A 7,178-nucleotide genomic window follows, 5' to 3' on the forward strand; every position below is an offset into this window, starting at 1 on the left:
GTGCCTGCTGCCACCCGCGCTAGGTTGAGTTGCTGCTCTGTTCGTGCGTGTGGTGTGCGTGTGCGTGATGTGCGACGGCGATGAGCTTTTCGCCGGTGATAGCTAGGCGGCATGGTGACGGGACCCATCAACTCATGGGTGGCGGTCGCGGACATGCACGACGGTGCCGGCCGGTGAGATGGCTGGAGGTCGGGTCCGGACGCAGAGACGATGTGGAGCAGTGCCGAACACGGACGCCGTCTGGGTGGCCAGCGGCCACACCAAGCGGGTCGAAGGGCGTTGCCACACTCGACGACAACAGCGCAACCTATGAGTCGGCCATCGCACGGAGCTGTGTGTGCGGCCAGCGGCATGGATGCACGCGGCGGCTTGACCTCCGCATAGGTTCGAGCTCGTACCACCATCGCGGGGCCATGGCGGGCATGTGTGTGTGGACAGCGTCACAGATTCACGCGGCCAAGGACCAGAGCCACCTTGCCGGAGGCCTCCACACCCATGTCCTTTCTCCTGCTGCTTGATGCATGCCAACTGCTCGACGAAATGCCTAGGTGAAATAGAATGTGAGGGAGGAAGAAGATCCACCAGGGACTGCCACGTGGGCGCTGACCCGGTCAAAACCACCCGAAGGGTTGTGAGGGACTAAACTTATCCGGTTTGAAAAGTTGGGGGGACTAAAGTTTGCTGGTTTTGAAATTGAGAGACCATTTCTATACTTTAAAAAGAGTTGAGGGACGAGAAATATACTTATAAAAAAACATGACACTTTTTGTTGCTAATGGACTCGAGGGCCAAACCTTAAATGACTCAAATGTTTTTCCAAAAAATCTATCCACCATTGTGCATGACCCCGCTCACTTGACCAACTGACGCCCGTCACCGACGAAGGACGAGTCGGACTTGGAGTATTTGACTCACACATTGTTCTCACTTTTTCATGTTATGTTAACCTAGGGTAGAAGATCTTTGTGTTATACTCATAATCTTCCTATTATATTACCCCATGATAGAGGATCGTTGTCGGTTCGGGCTGCATCTCATGGCGTGTTTCCCCTCTTGGCTCATAAGACCCATTAACCTTCCGGGGCTTCCCGGAACCCCTTCCAGTGATCCGATGATTACCCGGTACACTCCGAAACCTTTCCGGTGACCAAATAGCATCATCCTATATATCAATTTTTACCTCCGGATCATTTCGGAGCTCCTCGACATGTCCGTGATCTCATCTGGGACTCCTAACAACATTCGATCACCAAATCACATAACTCATATAATACTATATCGTTAACGAACGTTAAGCGTGCGGACCCTATGGGTTCGAGAATAATGTATACATGAACAAGACGCCTCTCCAGTCAATAACCAATAGGGAAACCTGGATGCCCATATTTGTTCCTAGATATTCTACGAAGATCTTTATCGGTCGAACCTTATGACAACATACGTAATTCCCTTTATCTGTCGATATCTTACTTGCCCGAGATTCGATCATCGGTATCTTCATACCTAGTTCAATCTCGTTACCAGCAAGTCTCTTTACTCGTTCCGTAATACATCATCTCACAACTAAATCCTTAGTCACTTTGCTTGCAAGCTTCTTGTGATGTGTATTACGGAGAGGGCCAGAGATACCTCTCCAATACACAGAGTGACAAATCCTAATCTCGATCTATGCCAATTCTACAGACACCTTCGAAGATACCCGTGGAGCATCTTTATGATCACCCAATTACGTTGTGACATTTGATAGCACACAATGTATTCCCTCTGGTATTCGGGAGTTGCATGATCTCATAATCGAAGGAATATGTATTTGACATTAAGAAACCAATAGCAATAAACGGAACGATCATATAATAAGCTAATGGATGGGTCTTGTCCATCACATCATTCTTCTAATGATGTGATCCCATTATCAAGCGACAACACATGTCTATGGTTAGGAAACCTTAACCATGTTTGATGAACGAGCTCTTGTAGAGGTTCACTAGGGACACGATATTTTGTTTATGTATCCACACGTGTATTTAAGTTTTTGATCAATACAATTCTAGCATGAATAATAAACCTTTATCATGAATAAGGAAAAATAATAATAACAACTTTATTATTGCTTCTAGGGCATATTTCCATCAGTCTCCCACTTGCACTAGAGTCAATAATCTAGATTACATTGTAATGAATCTAACACCCATGGAGTCTTGGTGCTGATCATGTTTTGCTCGCGGAAGAGGCTTAGTCGACGGGTCTGCTACATTTAGATCCATATGTATTTTGCAAATTTCTATGTCTCCATCATTGACCTTTTCACGAATGGAGTTGAAGCTTCTCTTGATGTGTTTGGTTCTCTTGTGAAACCTGAATTCCTTCGCTAAGGCAATTGCTCGAGTGTTGTCACAAAATATTTTCATTGGACCCGACGCACTAGGTATTACACCCAGATCGGATATGAACTTCTTCATCCAGACTCCTTCATGCGCTACTTCCGAAGCAGCTATGTACTCTGCTTCACACGACATGCACGCAATGACGCAACATGAGGTGGCGGTGCATGGTGATCTGGCGTTGTGTGGGAAGGCGGTGCGGTGATGTGGTGGTGGGGGTGCTGGGAAGAAGAATGGAGGATGTGGGTGCACTGGCCGATCGTAATGGAGGAGATGAATGGGGTGTTTTTTGGGGTGGCACGAGGATGAAGAAGGTGTAGTGTGTCGAGGGTGAGGAGGGAGGGCACTAGGGAGCTTATGGTAGGGCATGGGTGTTGGATGGTGGTTCAGTGGGTGGTGACGACAACGATTTGGCGGCGTGGAAATTTCCCCGTCCATGCCACTTCCTCCCCTGCACCTTCTAGACTTTTACCAGTTCACTAGTTGGTTTGTTATTTGGAGAGAAGACAGAAATTTAATGCTTTACCTAAACTTTTTAGGATAGTAAACTGTTTAGATCATCTATTGGAGCACATTTTTCGGAATATTTCTGTTTTGGGACAGCAAATGAGTTTAAGTACATTGCTTTGTTATTGCAGTTAGTCCACACAATGATGAGGTCGTTAGTCAAGCGGGGTTTTTATGCGTATGTCTGTCATGCCCTCTCATTATAGTTGATTCTGCATTGCTACATAGAGGAGGCACAAGAGAATTTGACATGAGGGGATCGTCATGGCATGGTGGCCTTAATGGAATTGTCATGATTCCAAGACTACGAGGTATGCTTGTGAGGGCGGGATGGAGAGGAACAAAACTTTAGGGGTTTCAAGGTGGTGTGGATTGTCGTTGCCGAGAAGGGGCGTCGGTGGTGAAAAATATGCATGGTAGTGTGCCAAGACGACACTAACAATAGGAACACCAGGACTACAGTGGGCCCTGTGTGCTGGTGGGTTGCGTCAACCGATGGTTCTCTCCCTAGGGTGTCACCAATTGTGTCTCGAGACCATTCATCTAACATAATAAAAAAATGTATCACTTATATATACGCTCAACATAATTGTAGGGTTACTTATTGGTACATGTTTCGATTAAAAAAAGACATCAGTGATATTAAATATATAATTGTTTATATTTGTAGTTGCCTTGATTTGCATTTTTTTGATATTGTTCTAGTATCAGCAGGATTCGACGCGAATTTGATTTGCAACTTTTGGTTATTAATGTTTTTAAGTTGTAAAACACTAAAACCACATCTTTCTACATGTCCATCTTTTCCCTAATAATAAAGCGAGTACGGCTTCTGCCCGCGGGCTCAGCGTCGCGGCGCTTTTGCAAGAAACACCTTGTTTTTTCCGATAATTAAACCCGCCGTCCCTATGTAAGTCAAGCCAGGAACGTTTCGATTTTGCGAATTAACCCCTGCATTCTATAAGAATTCTGCCCGAGCTCCTTTCGTCATCTTATCCGCAACTGCAACCTGTCGCGCACGCGCATAGACTGCACCCGCCGCGGGGACGCCGCAGCCGCCATGGCCGCCATCGACGCGGCCGTCTCCGGCCCGGACGCGGCGCCCGACCTCCGCCTCGCCGCGCACAAGTACGAACAGATCCTCCACCCACTCGCCTCCGCGGACGCACGCCGCGTTGCCCGTTCACCCGGCGGCCGTCGCACGCCGTGTGTTCGCCCAGATGCTGGAGGCCGGGGCGCCCCCGTCCGCGGCCACCATCACCTCGCTCGGTCGCTTCGTGGCCGCAGACGGCGAGGGCGCTGATGAGGCCTTCGGGCTCGTCTCCACCATGCGGCAGAAGTACGGCATCGCGCTGCGCCTCCGGTCCTACAGCCCCGTGCTTGCCGTAATCCGGCGCGCCAGGGAGGCTGGCAAGGCCTCCGCGGTCGAGGCCCTCATGGCGGCCTCCGCTGTATCGCAGGAAGAGCCCGAGCTTGCCGCGCTCCTTGAGGTCAGCGCAAAGGTCAGGGACACAGACAAGGTGTATGAGTATATGCACAAGCTGTGGCGAGCTATTGGCTGTGTGATAGAGGAGACCGCCAAGGTCTTGGAGGGGCGGTTCCGGATTGAGACGGCGGCAACTGCTCATAAGCCTGAGTGGGATGTGTGTCAGGTTAAGGACGCCCTTGTGGCGAACGGCGGTGGGTGCCATCAGCTGGGGTGGCTTCGGACCGGACCATGGATGGTGCAGCGGGTGAGAGCTGGGGCAGACGACAAGTGAGGTGGATGCAGATGACGCCTAGGTTCTGTTGATATCGACATGGATGCATACACAGAAGTTTGCTGACTCTATTTCTGGGTTGGCTCTTGTGAGGGAAACCAAAGCCAATTTCAGGTGCATATATATATCTATCCCTTGGGTTTGAGTCCCTAGCTAACTTGGAGCATTGAACGTTTTGTTAAATATAGTTAGTTTCTTTAGTTTACTGGCAGTTGTGATAAGCAGAGCAGATATGTGCTTGGTTAGTAGCTGGCATGATGTGATTTACTAATAATTAATTTGGAAAAACTAGACCTGGAGATAGTATGCCTCCCTGCTTTCTGAGGATAGTGACTTGTGCTGTGACCAAATTCAATAGGTTTATATGATAAGCTTCTTCATCTATGTTAATTTTCACCTCTGATTATAGAACTCTGGTTGTGTTAACAATTTGAGACATCCTTAAAGACCTTGTGGTTGATTGTCATGTCTGCATGGTAATTGCTTGCTGAAGTAATTGGTCCTTCAACTGTAGTTAGGGAAATCCGTAATCTTCATATACTTAAATCATGGCATTCACCTGGAGATAGTTTTCCTCCCTGTTTTGTGCAACTGATTGTGGTGATATACTGTGGCCAAATTGAATGAGCTTATATGATAACTTCTTCATCCACAATTTCAGTTTGCTTTATGGAAATTGAACTACTATTGTGTTAACACACTTGAGTCATATTTAGGCTTCACATTTTGTAGTCTTATGCAGGTTGTCAGATAAATTCTTCTCATTCTATATCTTATACAGGTGCCTCGGCCGTCCAAACATTGTAAGGGACATTCTAGGATTTTAATTTGACATAAAATCTTTATTATTTCTACAATGTCTCAAGACTCTCAACAAGGCTGGGGTGAATATGCTGCAGCTATGTGCTGGACAATGTCGCCACCGCCGAATTCGCCGGAAGATATCCGCCGTCCGAACGTGCTCCACCTGAGGTATGTAACATTAGCTTTTCCCAACTTATTCTGTAAAATTTCATCTACAATCATAAAAAGTATAGTCCCCCTTGGTCTGGTCTGAAAGACACATATTTGGGTACATAGGTTTCAGTGATTGAAGATATTGCATTGCTATATTGGTGAATAAGTTCATGAACAAATGAAATTGGAAGATACACAAGATGGTCCAGATATCACAAAAGATAGTGGAGGAAGCGTAGTAGGTTGCTTTTCCATTACATACAGTGATCAGAATTAATGCTTTGCCCTTGTGCTGTAGGAGTAGGACACACCTTTCTGCAGATACGTGTCCACATGCATCATGCTTTAAGTATCTGCTTTCATGGGGTAACTTCGGTATGTTTCTTAAGAGGATGTGACTGGAAAATATTCTATGGCTCACAACATGAGTAAGCATCTAATAAAAGTTTAAGTTTTGGTGTTTGCTAAATTTCGGTTCTGATTCGGAAGATACATACATTATTTTTTGAGTTTGCTTTACTTAGAGTATGAACTTATGCTTTTCAAAGATACACGTTCAAGCTGAAGAGTTAAGTGTATTAGCTTGGCTTGGACTCGGGGGTTTGTCCAAACGTAGCTTTATGATTTTTACTCTACGTATGCAATTACAATCTTCACAAATAAGGATGGAGAGGGGAAGAAAAATGTTGGTGGACAAAAAAAGGAAGTGCCTAGAACGTGCAAGAATTGTAATCAGGTTGGCTTCCATGATAGCGTAATTGCCCTAACAATGACTAAGAAAACTACTGGTACTTTTCATGGCCATACAATTTATTTTTCTTTCAAAAATGTTGATGCACACACAAACTTATTTGTTTATGTCAAACTGCAGGTCTTGTTCCAACTCCAGGACGCATTTCGGCACGACAACTTGGCGTTGAAGCTCATGTGTTGGACGGATTTTACATGAACTTTGTGCTTTATATTTCCTAGAAGATTATCTATTTCACAATATTGTAGTTCTGTTGAATATTTATATCTGAATACTGTATTTTTGAAAATTTATGTCTGAATATTCATCAAAATGGCCATGGTGGAATTTTGTTTCGCAATGCAAGAATATTATTTCTCACAGCAAGTTGTTTGCTCCAGTTTACTGCATACAAGTGATGCATAAGTCATTGCCTTCTTATGTCAGGTGTGGGAAAGGTTTGTAGATAACAGAGGGCATTGAGCTTACCATGAGCCCCCCTGCCTACTCTTGCTTTTAACAGGGGAATGGTTTGTAGATTACAACGTACATGCCTCACTTCTAAGTTTTAACAGGGGAATTTCCAGATATTTCTGCAACCAATTCACGTTCATTATGTAAATCTGCAAATTCAGTATGTACAGCAGTAGCAAAAGAGCAAATATTTCTTGTATATATCCAAATCGATTCAAGTGTTCCCTGAAGCTGTTGTTTGTACCTCCAAATATTTCAGTATGTAGCAACAGCTTCATATTTGAATGTACATACAAATCGACGTGGATAGCAAAACAACAGTAGTGTCAAGAGCAAATATTTCAGTATGTACATCGATTCAAGTGTGTT

The 7,178-nt window shown here is 45.2% G+C and overlaps 1 pseudogene; it reads left to right on the forward strand.

Annotated features, from left to right (window-relative positions):
- The first annotated feature begins 2,523 nt into the window (after positions 1–2,523).
- Positions 2,524–6,704, forward strand: LOC123056052 (proteinaceous RNase P 2-like; annotated as a pseudogene).
- The last annotated feature ends 474 nt before the right edge of the window (positions 6,705–7,178 follow it).

The sequence above is a fragment of the Triticum aestivum genome, chromosome 2D (genome assembly GCF_018294505.1).
Source record: "Triticum aestivum cultivar Chinese Spring chromosome 2D, IWGSC CS RefSeq v2.1, whole genome shotgun sequence".
In the NCBI taxonomy this organism is placed as follows: Eukaryota; Viridiplantae; Streptophyta; class Magnoliopsida; order Poales; family Poaceae; genus Triticum; species Triticum aestivum.